A 13,825-nucleotide genomic window follows, 5' to 3' on the forward strand; every position below is an offset into this window, starting at 1 on the left:
TGGGGAGAATCAAGTAGCTCCTTGGGTTTCCCATAGCCCTGACTATTTGTTTAATTTATAACCATTGCTTACCCATAGTATAACCTGGAATTTTTTTCATCACTTTTTTTTATAATGTTTATCATGCAATCTATAATAATAAAAGCATAATATGCTAATTAGATGGGACAGCCAAACAACCTTCCGGACGTCATTCCAGATGTCCTTCCGGACGAAGCCGCAGCGGTGGGGGCCGAGGCAGAGGCAGTTAGGAGCAATCAGGCAGGCAGGCAGGCAGAATAGTTAGGGGCGATCAGGAAGGCAGGCAAACAGTTAGGGATGATCAGGCAGGCAGGTGAGTGGTTAGGGGTGATCAGGCAGGCAGGCAAGTGGTTAGGGGTGACCAGGAAGGCATGCAGAGTGGTTAGGGGCTATCAGGCAGGCAGGCAGAGTGGTTAGGGGCAATCAGGCAAGTGAGCAGTTAGGGGTGATCAGGCAGGCAGGCGAGTGGTTAGGGGTGATGAAGTAGGCAGGCAGAGTGGTTAGGGGCAATCAGGCAGGCAGGCAGGTGAGCGGTTAGGAGCCAGCGGTCCTGGATTGTGAGAGGATACAGGCTGGGATGAGGAACCACCCCAACCCCTGTGCATGAATTCTGTGCACTGGGCCTCTAGTTTAATATAAAAACAAATCTTTGAGGTGTTCCAGGTGCCCTTCTGGAACACTGCAAAGTTATTCCTACATATATTGAGAATTTAACCCTTAAAATCTCAATGTCTAATGAAAATTAAGGAACAATCAATTAGCATTTTTTAGTTTACACATTTTATAATCTCTAAAACCATTTTTTATAAACATAAAAGTCAGTTGCTAACATGGACTTATTTTTGTGAATCCAGGCAAAATAAAGACATGTCTGTTTTACTTAAACCAACAAACTTGAGTTAGCTTTTATTTACTAAGGATTAATCTCAGATCATGTGAACCTGAAGAGCATTTAAGTTAGTTTCTACATTTCTGAGAATTTTAAAATACTCAATTCTTATAAGCTCTTGCCTTGAAATTAATTTTAACAATACCATTCAGAAGTAGAAAATGACCTCACATTTAAAACATACATGTATATATAGACACACAGACAAACACAGCGACCTTTTAGCCATGAGAAAAACTCACTACTGTAGTTTAAAAAAGAACAATGGGATCCAAATTTTGCCCTGGAGACATTTACAATTTATATCTGTCCTTGACAAGTCAAGTTCCAAACAACCTTCCCCCTTTTAAAATAAGGAGAGACATTTTAAATACCTCAAAGACTTGGGTTGACACCTAAATGTATTCATTTGAGTCCTCTTTTTAAAGGTTCCAGAGACCGATTAAATATGCTTTGCATTCATTCTGCCTTATTTTATGCCAGCTTTTTCTAACTGTGCATGCAAAAATTTTAAATTATCAAAGGATCCTCATTTCGACCATCCTAGTTATAAATGGGAGACTGACTCTGGGGGAGCTTGCTGGCCTTGGATTTTCAATTTACCGTGTTAATTTAGAGATCTGTAGAGTATGAACAAATTTCTAGGGAAAATCAGCCCTTTCACGTGCATCTCTAATTGAACCAAATGTGGGGGGTATCCCTATAGGACTACTTTATGCCTATAGAAAACTTTCCCTCAGGCAACCCCACAAAGACTAAGAATACCCATGTCTGGGCCAATGAGAGCTTACCAAATGCTGCCAGGCCCTTGACACTTTCCAAGGCACAGGCCATTGTCCCAGGCCCCTGTCTCTCAGGGAGAACCCATTTCAGGGTGCCAGGGATTGGATTGGCAGCATTTTAGCAGTGAATGATTCCTGGCACCGAACCCCACCACTCCAGATTTGGGTATCTGAAGAACTATCATCACCCTATTGGCTATTTGGGTTGGGGAAGAAAGTGTCTCTTCTCTTTCAGAGCTAAGGAGATTACATTCTCTCATTTAACCAGCAAAGAATTTGTTCAGACTCTCAGTAAGCTAAAATTAAAAGCAGCAACCCATTCTTTTTTTCTTTCCCTTGGTTATCTCTCAACTCTTATCTACCTTGAGTATTTTCTGAGAACATCTCAAATAAAGTCATGGCCTACTCCTAAAAGCAAGGAGGGCCATAATTCCAAGAGAGATTCACCCAAGTTCACCAGATCATAATTGGGGAGCTGGTGGGAGGAATGGGCTCTTGCTTGTTGTTCCTAGCACTGATCCTGGGTGGGCTTCTCCAGAATCCTGCTCACTACACCAAGTAAATGTTGATGTAAGAAACATCCAAACTTGTAGAGAGTTTATTTGAGCCAAACTGATGACATACCATGAAGGAGCAAGATCTTAAATGCTCCCTTAAATATTTCTTAAACATCTTCCTTCCTCTTCATTCACATTGATACTACTTTAAAGTCCTTTTTTTTTTTTTTTTGGTGTGTTTTTGCAATTTAAATGATCTCCCTGTCAGAAAGTTTCTTCCTACAGTGCACCAGAAAAATCTTGCAAAATGCAAGACTGATAATATATTTCCATTGTTTCAAATTTTTTCATGGATTCTAATAGTGTTTTCGATCTTAATCTGGGTGTTGGCTACACAGCTGTGTCTTGCTTTGTGAAACCTATAGAACTATAAACATCTGAGTTGTGCATCTTTCTGTATATATGACTTCACTGAAAGGTGATATTTAAAAATCTCCTCATGGCTTCCCATTATACCCAGGATTGAGTCAATACCCTTAACTTGATATTTAAAGCCTTTTGTGATTCTTGACTTTCCAAATTCCTGTCACTACCCGAGTCTACCCATACCTAATTACTTGTGACCTACAAATACATTACATACTTTTAAACTATTTACCTTTGCTCTTCCTGAAATATCCCTTCTTATCTATTATTACTTCTTTAGGAATAAACCCAGGTGGCATCTTCTGGGACACTTTTTAATCTGTTAGGCATTTCTATCTTGTGCACTCAAAGTACACTGCATACACCTCTAATACAATACTCATGACATTGCTATACCTATTTGCTTTTATTTCTGACTCTTCCATTAGATAGTAAATTCCTCTATGACCAGGAACATGTCATATAAAGCTTTCCCAGTATATAATACTGTGTTTGATATAAGTGCATATACCACAAACATGTTCTTGTACATGAATGAGGAAGACAAATTGAAAAAAAATGTATTAATAAGCCATGCTTATTAATAAATTACAATCTAAATGAGTAAATAAAACATAGACATTAAAATGTTAAATGAAAATATGATGCAAAAATAAATTAAAAGTAATATCTTGTTAAATGTTTAATCATAGGAATGAACCGTAAGGCAAACAGGAGTCAGAGGAGAGAAGTGGTCAGGCCATGGGGCAGTAAGGGCTCGACATGTAGATCTGAGAAGTCACATAGATTTTGGATTGTTGGAAAGAAACAAAGTGCGGTAATGTAGATCACGGAAAATACCTAGGAAGAAATGGTTGAGAAAACAGAAAAATCCCACTAGCTGAGCTCTAGCTGGAAGAAAACTGATAAAAGAGGAAATTCAGTCAAGGAAAGAAAATTTGTAGGGAAGGTAATTTGCTATATTTTGGATATGTTGAGTTTGAGGTGCCTGCCAAAGACCCAATAGAGTTGTCTGGGAAGTAGTTAGAAATCTAGTCTGCATTTCAAGAGAGAAGTAAGAGATATAAGTTTGTTAGCCAATCTAATGTGAGTCAATAAATTGACCTGAAAAATAATATGTAAAGTGAAGGGAAGGGGTTAACTATGGGACCTTGGAGGAAATCTATATTTAAGGGATAATAAGAGGAAGATATGCCCAAAATGGATGCCTGGTAGGCATTAAGCAAATGGGAAGGAACTCAGAGGATTGGAGAGTCACAGGGTAAGGGGAGCTGTTAGTAGCGGCAAAAGTATCAAAGAAGCTAAGAAGGCTATGAATTATAATGAGGCTATTGGATCTTTTTTTTTTAATTTATATTTCTTTATTGATTAAGGTGTCACATATTTGTCCTCATCCCCCCATTCCCATCCCCCACCCCTCCCCACGGATGCCCCCACCCCCCTGTTGTCCTTAACCATTGGTTAGGCTCGTATGCATGCACACAAGTCCTTTGGTTGATCTCTCCCCGCTACCCCCACCCTCCCCTACCCTCCCTCTGAGGCCCGACAGTCTGATCGATGCCTCCTTGTTTCTGGGTCTGTTCTTGTTCATCAGTCTATGTTGTTCATCATTTCCCCTAGATGAGTGAGATCATGTGTTACTAGAAATATACTTAGAAGAACCAAATGTGAGACGAGCAATAATAGTTATGCTGACAGGCAAATGAGTCAGTCTGTAGTAAGTTTCTTTCTGGACCAACAGTTCTTTTGAGACCCAATTTCAATGTCCACCAGTTCCTTATGTGTACATGTCGGCACTGACCCCTCAGTTCTGGATGGTGGACAAATGGTGGTAATGCAGGTCTGACTCCCTCTGGTTTGGTCTTGCCAGGACGCAGGGGCGTGGCTTCACCCAGACTCAGGGGCGCATGGCCTCACCCAGACCTGGGACCCAGCATCACCCAGGCCCCAGGGCGCGTGGCCTCACCCGGACCCAGGTGTGCGCGGCCTTACCCGGTCCTGGGATCCAGCCTCATCTGGACCCAAGGGCGCGTGGCCTCACCCGGACTCAGGGGCGTGTGGCCTCTCCCAGACCCAGGGGCACGGCCTCACCCAGACCCGGGACCCAGCCTCACCCGGATCCAGGGGCGCATGGCCTCTCCCGGAACCAGGGGCGTGGCCTCACCCGGACCCGGGATCCAGCTTCACCCGGACCCAGGGGCACGTGACCTCACCCGGACCCGGGGGCCCGAGGCCTCACCCGGACCCGGGACCCGAGGCTATTGGATCTTGTTTTCAGGTGTTAAGTGATTATCTTAAAGACAGCTATTTCAGTAGAGTTCTAAAGTTAGGAAGAAAAGGCAGGCCTCTCTCAAAAAGAGTGCGAGGAAAAGGGAGAATTGGTCTTGAGAATTAACGAAGGCCTTTTTTTTTTTGTGAAGCACTTAAGAATGTTGTAGGTAGAAGGGAATTTCATTTTTTCTTCAGAAAGAGGTAGAAAATGCCAGAGAGAGATAGGGAATAATCAACTGATGGGCCAAGATAGAAAAACAAATATGAAGGCAAAGAATCAGACTGACTGGAAAATATGAGGAAGGAATTTTTGAGGACTCTGAGAAAATCTGAAGGTCTTTAGAAGTGGAGAGAACACATATTGGAAGCCTTCAAACTTAGCCAAGTCAGGAGTGAGGTTTTCTGCTTGAGATGGACAGGATGGAAGGGGGAGTTGGAGGACAAGTGAGATAAACTGAGGAATGAAGTCCAGATGAATACAAAGCTTCACAATGAAATAAGAGACAGATGCAAGATATAGATATTTAGGGAAATGCATTGTCTATATGTATATTAGAGATGCAGTGTGTGTGTGTGTGTGTGTGTGTGTGTGTGTGTGTGTGTATTTAAATGATTAATATATACTTACTATAAAATCTCATCACCCAGAAATAAACATTGTTAGGTGATATTACAATGGAAATAGCTAGAGGTGTTGTTGTCTAACTGGAAACAGGGCATAAGTGTGAGATAATTTTTTTGCTGGGATTGTGGGTCTGAGTGATTGGAAGGATGACTGTACCTTTGCCAGAACTACAACAGTCGGGAGGGACACTGGGTTTTGGAAATAAGATGATGTGCATGATTCTAGTCATTCGATTTGATGTATAAAATCATATAATTAAATAGATAGATTTCCATAACTTTACATAAGTAGAGGCCTTGATGTGCATAAATGATCAGAGAGGGATAGTAGGTGACAGAGATGAGAGGACAAGGTGGGAGAGGAAGGAAATAATAAGACAAGTGCTGTGACCAGGGGCTAAGGGGGGCGAAGATTTTTAACTGTATTTAGTGGTACAAAGAAGTGAAGGGGAAGGAGAATAAGGAATACATCAATTCCTCCATTAGCTAGCTAAGAACTATCCATTGGTTTATTTTTACTTATGGCCTTGATTTTAAAATTCACTTTAAAAGTATTATCTTGTAATACCAAAATGTACTGCTCAGCTTTTCCTTTGAAGGGTTCATTAAGAGAAAGACTTGTGTTTTTCTTTCTTTCCCTCACTCCAGCCTTAAAGTGTAAGATCTTCACAGGACTCATGCATTTTCAAAAGAAAACTTCAAATTTGCTTTGAAAGCCTTTGTGAAGTGTGTTTTTACTTTCATTTGCCACATTGAATTTACTTCATTATTTCTCACTGGACAATTTCTGCAGACATCTTGGATAAGATGATTTTCCTTCCCAGGCAGTGCTTTCTGCCTATATATAGAAGCAATATTTTTTACTGTCATATTCTCTGAAATTATCTTGGCATTTTTGCTGAGAGACAGATTAAACTGTAAAGAGGCTGACCAACAGCAGCTAAGAGACCTATATCCTTGAATGGCTGTATCTAAGTGTTGGATTTTTATTTTGAAACTCTATATTTTTAATGGAGGCTCTTAATTTTCTTGCTGTGAATGTGTAAGACAAGCTATCAACAGAAAGAATAATGGCAGCTTTTGTGCATAAATTAAATTACTCTGAGGTCATTTTTAGAGTGCATTTACAAAGGACTCTACCATGGGCTCTGTCTGTGGATAATAAACAACAGCACACTGAAACTCTCTCATTTAACTATGTTTAAAGATTAATGCAGCCACATGGATGAGAATTTTTTACATGCAACCAAAATAAGTATCAATCACAGCTGTTAGCAATATTTCACAGAGTATGAAAGGAACATTGTAGTATTTTGTTCCACAATTAATGCTGATAAAATCAAATTCTCTATCAGTTCTTATAAGCACTCAGAGACAACTTTTTCTTCTGAAATATTTTTCTTGCATCTCAGTCATGCATAATAGAAAATTATTCTGCATCTCATCCAAGCTGAAAAAAAAAATCCATTTTAAGTGCGCACTAAAATGGTGTGAAGAGAACTCAAAATAGAAGCTTCAGGACAGAGATCATTTTGTTCAGTAAGTTTCAATGTGGTGTTGAAGTTAAATGAAACCAAATTGATTATCCATGTTATTGTTCAAAATTCCAACTTGAAACTTTCAAGAAATGAGTAAAAAGGAAGGAGTAAATGATACCTTCAGGAAGTCTCTGGATCAACGTCTGTGAAGACTTCTAGCTCGGTATCCTAAGTCTGTGAGAAGACAGTGTTGCTTGGTAATGTTGATTCAAATTCATTTTTAACATTTGTAATTGTTCTTTTGGGTTGCACCTATCAAATATGGAACTACTGCTATGTGCATGGTATTTTGTTTAAGTGTAGCCAAAAACTAAGATGATGAGATCCCAGCTCACATTCCATGAGACCCAAAGTAGAGCTTGTGGTGTTGGAGGGGGCATGCAGGAGCTTAACTCAGAGAACACATGGTTGAAGATGTCATGCCAGAATTGTCTCCTGTAAGTGCAACCAGTTGTATGCAACTGCTCTCACTACAGAGTACCATATTTTTCCATGTATAAGACGCTATATATATTTTTTTTTCTAAAATCATTAGACTGAAAATCGAGGGGCATCTTATACACAGAAGTCAGCCAAGGAGAGAGCCCCTAGGATGCATAGCTGCCCATACCTTGTCAAACAGGCTTCCTCCAATCGCGAGCTTTATTGTTACTGACGTCAGCTGATGCCATAATTGGAGGTGGAGGTGGAGAGTGCGCAGATGCAACAAGGACCAGAGTATTTTGACCCCATAAAGATGTCAAAAAATAAAAAGATAAATACTGGTAAGCAGTTGTTGTACTCTACAAAATTCAAACTGAATGTAATCAGCTATGCAAAAGAGCATGGAAATAGAGCTGCTTTCATGTGGAAGAAGGGAAACCGAGTCCACGTGGCTACAGGAGCTAGGAGTAGGAACGATGGGGGGAGATTGTTAAGAAGCACTCAACCATCAGGTAGAGTTTGGTGTATGTTGTCTAGGCCTTACATCCCAGATGTAAAGATTTCAAGGATCAGTAAAATACCCATGTCACCCTCAAACTTTGGCAACTCATATTAGGATTTCAACATTTTATTTTTCCAAATAAGAAACAAACCAAGCAACAACAAAAGAGCAAAACAACTTTCTATCATGACTATCATCATAAAAAAGAGATAATTATACAGAAAAAAAAATTACACAGACACACACTAAAATTTCCCCCTCCTTTTTGCCTACGTCTTACAAAATATTAATACTGATTTAATGGGCCTGTAGTCAGCATCTGAGTTTATAGGAGTGCAGAAGGAGTCTCCCCAGAGTTTGTCACCCTGGCATGCAAATTGTTTCTTTTAAAGCCCAACAAACACAAAAAATAGGTTTTTTTTTTTTTTTATTTTGTTTGTTTAACCTCCCCCTGAGCTGCCTAAAGGAATTCATATGGAAAAACCTGCTTCAGGTAGGGCAACTTAATATATTCACTTTAGTACATATGAATTAAGTGTGGCAGATAGGAAGGACCCAAGCAAAAGTTTGTTTATTAGGTTCCCCTCTGAGTCCCATTGTTTCTGGATGGTCCAGCAAGAATTATTTACTCTTTTTCATCTACCTGTTGTGAGAAGAAATAAATCATCTTTTCTGTCAAAGGACAGTTTAGGCAGCCGCCATGTTGGCCGCATGACTTGCAGCTCCCCTGGGGACTGCCATCTTGAAACAGCAAAGGCCAATCCCTCCCTTTGAATTAGCCAATTGCAAAAGACTGTGTGCCTGAGCTCCAATCAAGAGTGAGGGACAGGTCACGTGCATCAAGATTAAAAAGCCAAGCAGACCACCTGCTGGGTGTGCACGTGCTTCCACCATGTGCGTGCACTCTTCTACATGGAAATAAAGATATTTGCCTTGCCTGGCTCCCAAGTATGCTTTGTGTTCTACCAGGACCCCTGAATTTGGGGGCTCACCTTATTTCTCACACTGTGAATTGCCTACTTTCCCTTTGAAATCTGAAACCCCTGCCTCCTTCTCCTTTTTCCAGAGTGGCATATAAGCCTCAAAGGACCAATGTGTTCTCCAGTCTGTGGGGGAGAAAAAATAATTTTACTTCTACCCTTCTATGGTCTTCTGGATGGTCTAATAATCAAATTGACATGAGAAAGATTAAAAGAGAAAATGACCAAATTTATTAAGTATGTGTGTAGGGGGTTCCATAGGAATATGGAACCTGAGGACATATTAGTCAGTTTAAGCTTATGTGCCATTTTATTTATTTATTTATTTATTGACAGTATTACAGATGTTCCCTATTTTCCCCCTTTTCCCGTTCTCCTCCCAGCTCCTGCCCCACCCCAGGCCTTCAGTACAATATTGTTTCTGTCCATTGATTATGCATATAAGTATATGAGTTCTTTGGTTAATCTCTTCCCATACCCCCCATCTTCTCCTTTAAAATATGTCAGTCTGTTCTATGCCTCCATGATTCTGGACCTATTTTGTTAGTTTATTAGGTTCATTAGATTTCACTTATAAGTGAGATCATGTGATATTTGTCTTTCTCTGACTGGCTTATTTTACTCAGCATAATATTCTCCAGGTCTCTTTGTTGTGGCAAATGGCCCAAGAGAATGACAGCCAGCACCAGAGGAATTAGGAAAGGTCCTTTATTACACAGCGCAGCGCTGCCAGTTCAGGGGACTTTGATCCAAAGCCTGAACTGACCTTATGGAGAGGTTTTGATATATATATCTTCTTGTGGTGGGCCCCTCGGGATGGGCTTTGCAGCTCCACCCAAGTCAGTTAGAATGGGGCTTGTAAGATTACTGTTTAGCTAGATACTGAACTAGCCCCCAAACTTGCCCCCCTATTTTCCTTCTTACCTCTATGGTATCGACAAGGCTAAGAGGTTCTTATTTTTTATAGCTGCGTAGTATTCCATTGTATAAACGTGCCACAGCTTTTTTATCCATTCATCTACTGATGGGCACTTGAGCTGGTTCCAGATCTTAGCTATTATAAATAACACTGCTATGGACATGGGGTGAATATATTCTCTCTGATTGGTATTTTGGGCTTCTTAGAATATATTCCTAGAAGTGGGATTGCTGGGTCAAAGGGTAGTCTACTTTTAATTTTTTGAGTAAATTCCATATGCCATCTTGAGCTAAGGAGAAGATGGCTGGGATTGTGGTTTGGGATTTCAAAGATCAGGAAGGTAATTCACATTGAAATGGAAAAGCAAATGTTTGGTAAATGAATGTTTGCAGGGCCATCTTTAACAATGGGACACAGAGAGAAATTAGAGCAAAGGGCCTTAATAGGTTCCTCCCTGTCTATCACACAGTAGTTCATGTTAAACTATACTTACCTATGATGATAGCTACTTTCCCGGAGCAGGTCCTCTATCTAAATACTTTTACGCAGGTAGGAGGTAGATCAAAGTTTCTTTCTGAGTATTTATAATAAACATAAGACTAAAGTTAAAATAATCCTATCCCAAAAGGCATATCTGGAGGTAGCAAACTCTGCTTCCACTCAGTTCTCATATTCTTATGACATCCCATATCTACATACATAATAAATTTGATAATTTTTTTCCTGTTACTCTGTCTCATGTTAATTTGATTACTAGTTCAGGCAGAAAAACTTAGAGGTGAGGGAAATTATTTTTTATGCCTTCCAAGCTTCAGTGTTCTAAGACCCCTTTTATTTAATTATAAGGGATATATATATATATATATATATAGTAGGCAGTGGGAACAGCACCCAGTGTTAGACAAGTGGGGTCAGACTGGACCTGGACTGGACTGGACCTCAGTACTTGAGTTCTGGCTAGGAAAGAATTCAGAGTTAAGACTCAAACTATAAGTGAACATTTATGTATAAAATCACAGAGGTAGAAGAAGTAATTCATGAAAGACATGGGCCAAGGAAACAAGTTATAGAAAGGGCCCTAGGAGCTTGGAAGTGAGGAAGGTAATAGTAATGCACTGGCAGGAAGGGGAGGAGGGAAGGTGAGAGGGATGTGGTGAGAGGGAAGGGAAAGACACAAGCTTGCGCACGCAGGAGGGAGGGAGAGCGCACTGGGCCCTCTGTCCGAAGGCTTTTAAGGGTGGAGATTTTAGGGGAGGTTCCAGGAGAAGATCTCAATAGAATATTCAGCAGCTTTCCAGGGTCTAGGTCTCCACTGATTGGTTGTCTGCCAGGGCAGAGGGTCATTATCCAATGCGGCTGGTCCTAAGGTCAGCCAGGGTCACTGGTTTGGTTTTGTTGCTTTTCTGGACCTGGAACTGAAATACAATGAAGACCTAGATATTATCTCTAGGGAGAAAAGGTCAGGAGGTCTAAACTGCATGACCAGCAATATGCTAAGAGAGGAAAGGTCACATTGGGGGCAAGGTTCCACCCTACAATTGTCCTTTGCTAGTGTGGACGAAAGGGGCCACATGCTAACCTGACAAGCTCAGGGAAGGCCTGCATGGCAATCTTGCAAACACAAAGACCTAAAGTAACCACAAAGGATGGTCTGAAATTAAAACTTTTAACTAAAAGCAGTTATGGTGGGTAGTCATGTCCTAGGCTGGTATCTTCCCTGACAAGGGCAATCTTCACCTTAACTGAATCTATTGATTTTTTGCATCTATTATAACATATCATTGAAATGTCAGGATAACTTGTAACTTCCCTTTTTTCCAGACCCCTCAGGGCACAACCAAATGCTCCGGAGGTGAGGACAGATACCACAAATTGCATCATTGTTATTGTTATCATGCTAATTGTTGACTGTTAATTATCCTGTACCCACCTAAGTAAAAAAAGTGTGTCTATCATTTTACTTTTTATTCAATTCCAGATGTTTTCTTGCTTTGCTTTCTCCCACCTCTCACTAATCTATCATCAATGGATTTCATGTAACCCCCTTAAGTCTCCTCCTTTGATTGTAATGTATAAAACACGGCGAAAAACTGCCATTCTCAGAAGCATTGTCCCAATATGTTGAGATTCTGTTTTCTGCAATTGTCAACAGTTTGGCTCAAATAAACTCACAACAATTACTTACAGGATTGAATGTTTTTACTTTTACCCTAGGCACCTGGGGTGTTCCACTGTCAACATAAGGAACATTGAAATAATGCTCTGGAGAACGGTAGTTTTGCACCTTTGAAGAGACACACTGAGTCCTGGCCTAGTCCACTTTTATTCAGTTTTAGGTACACATCTTGCCTTCAGTGAAGCACGGCAAACACATAGCAGACAGACCGTCTCAAAGGTCAGTAAAGATCAGTAAGGTCCAGTAAACATTTACTTGGAGGCTATCAGGTCAGGAAATTGCTTCAAGCCACTGCAATCTCAACAGGAACAATTGGTGCCTAGAGTAAGCCCTGCTAATGCCCAAGGTCCATCTGCCTCCGGCGTTCCCTGGTGCCCGTTCCTGATAGTGCTGGCATGTGGTGGCTTCCCTCAGGAAGGAAGTGGGAGAGAGAGATAGAAACATCAATGATGAGAGAGAAACACTGAATGGCTGCCTCCTCCGTGCCCCACACTGGGGATTGAGTCCACAATCCAGGCATGTACCCTGACCGGGAATCGAACCATGACCTCCTGGTTCATAGATCAACACTCAACCACTGGCTGGCCAATTATCTTTGTTCCCAGCAAGCACCTTTCCTATGTCACCCAGCTTCACTGTGCCGGTACCTAACTTCCTCTTTGTTCAGTAATCTGCAGGGAACGGACCGGTGGTGCCCTGGGTAGCATATAACTGCAGCTGCCTGGTGAAGCTGCCCAAATGGCATGTCTATAATGCCTGCCTTCCTTTTGCTCTTTTTCTATTATTAATAACTAGCTAATTACAATGGTATCAGTTTTAGGTCTAGGACCTCATTCTGCCAAAAAGAGAATGTTGTCCTTATTGAGGTTATCCGAATATGTGAAATTGAGGTTTTTAAGGGAATTATCTGGGTAATTCAGACAGATAACTTTTTTTTTTTTTTATCTGAAATACAGTGAGTCCTGGAATAATGTAGTTTCTTTCAAAGCCATTTTATTGTTCTTCCGGACCCAGGTGCTTCGGGAGCCATGGGCTTCAGTGCAGATATGTCCAAGTCCAAGAATGACACCACGCATAACCAGTCCCGAAAATGTCACAGGAACAGCATGAAGAACCCCCAATCACAAAGATATGCATCTCTTAAGGGGGTAGACCCCCATTCCTAAGGAACATGTGCTTTGCCAAGAAGCACAAGAAGGGCCTAAAGAAGATGTAGGCTACAACACCAAGGCCATGAGTGCATGTGCTGAGGCTATCCAGGCCCTCGTAAAGCCCAAGGAGGTCAAGCCCAAGATCCCAAAGGGCGACGGCAGCAAGCTCGGTTGATTTGCCTACATCACTCACCCTAAGCTTGAGAAACGTGCTCATGCCACATCGCCAAGGGTCTCAGGCTCTGCCAGTCAAAGGCCACGGCCAAGGCTGAAACCAAGTCCTAAGTTGCTGGTGTGGCGGCAGCTTCGGCTCTGGCTCATGCTCCCAAAGGGGCCCAGGCTCCCACTCCCAAAAGTGCCTAGGCCCCCACGGCTCCACAGTAGAGGCCTCTGTCTGCTGATGTGAGGATAGAATGACTGGTGTGACATCGGGGCTGCCGACTGCATGGAGCTGGTTTCCTCCTGTGCTAATTGTACAACTGAATCTGAGGCTAGACCTGTCAGAAAACAAACAAACAAACAAACAAACAAACAAAGAAAACAAAGTCATTTTAGTATAAGATCCTTAGGGAGTTAAGTCTTATTTATATCAATTAGCTGTCAACATAAGAAACATTCAAACCTGC

General features: G+C 41.3%; 1 pseudogene; it reads left to right on the plus strand.

The window, feature by feature from the left end:
• The first annotated feature begins 13,094 nt into the window (after window positions 1-13,094).
• Window positions 13,095-13,583, plus strand: LOC129149020 (60S ribosomal protein L29-like; annotated as a pseudogene).
• The last annotated feature ends 242 nt before the right edge of the window (window positions 13,584-13,825 follow it).

This window comes from Eptesicus fuscus, chromosome 5 (assembly GCF_027574615.1).
Source record: "Eptesicus fuscus isolate TK198812 chromosome 5, DD_ASM_mEF_20220401, whole genome shotgun sequence".
NCBI lineage: Eukaryota > Metazoa > Chordata > Mammalia > Chiroptera > Vespertilionidae > Eptesicus > Eptesicus fuscus.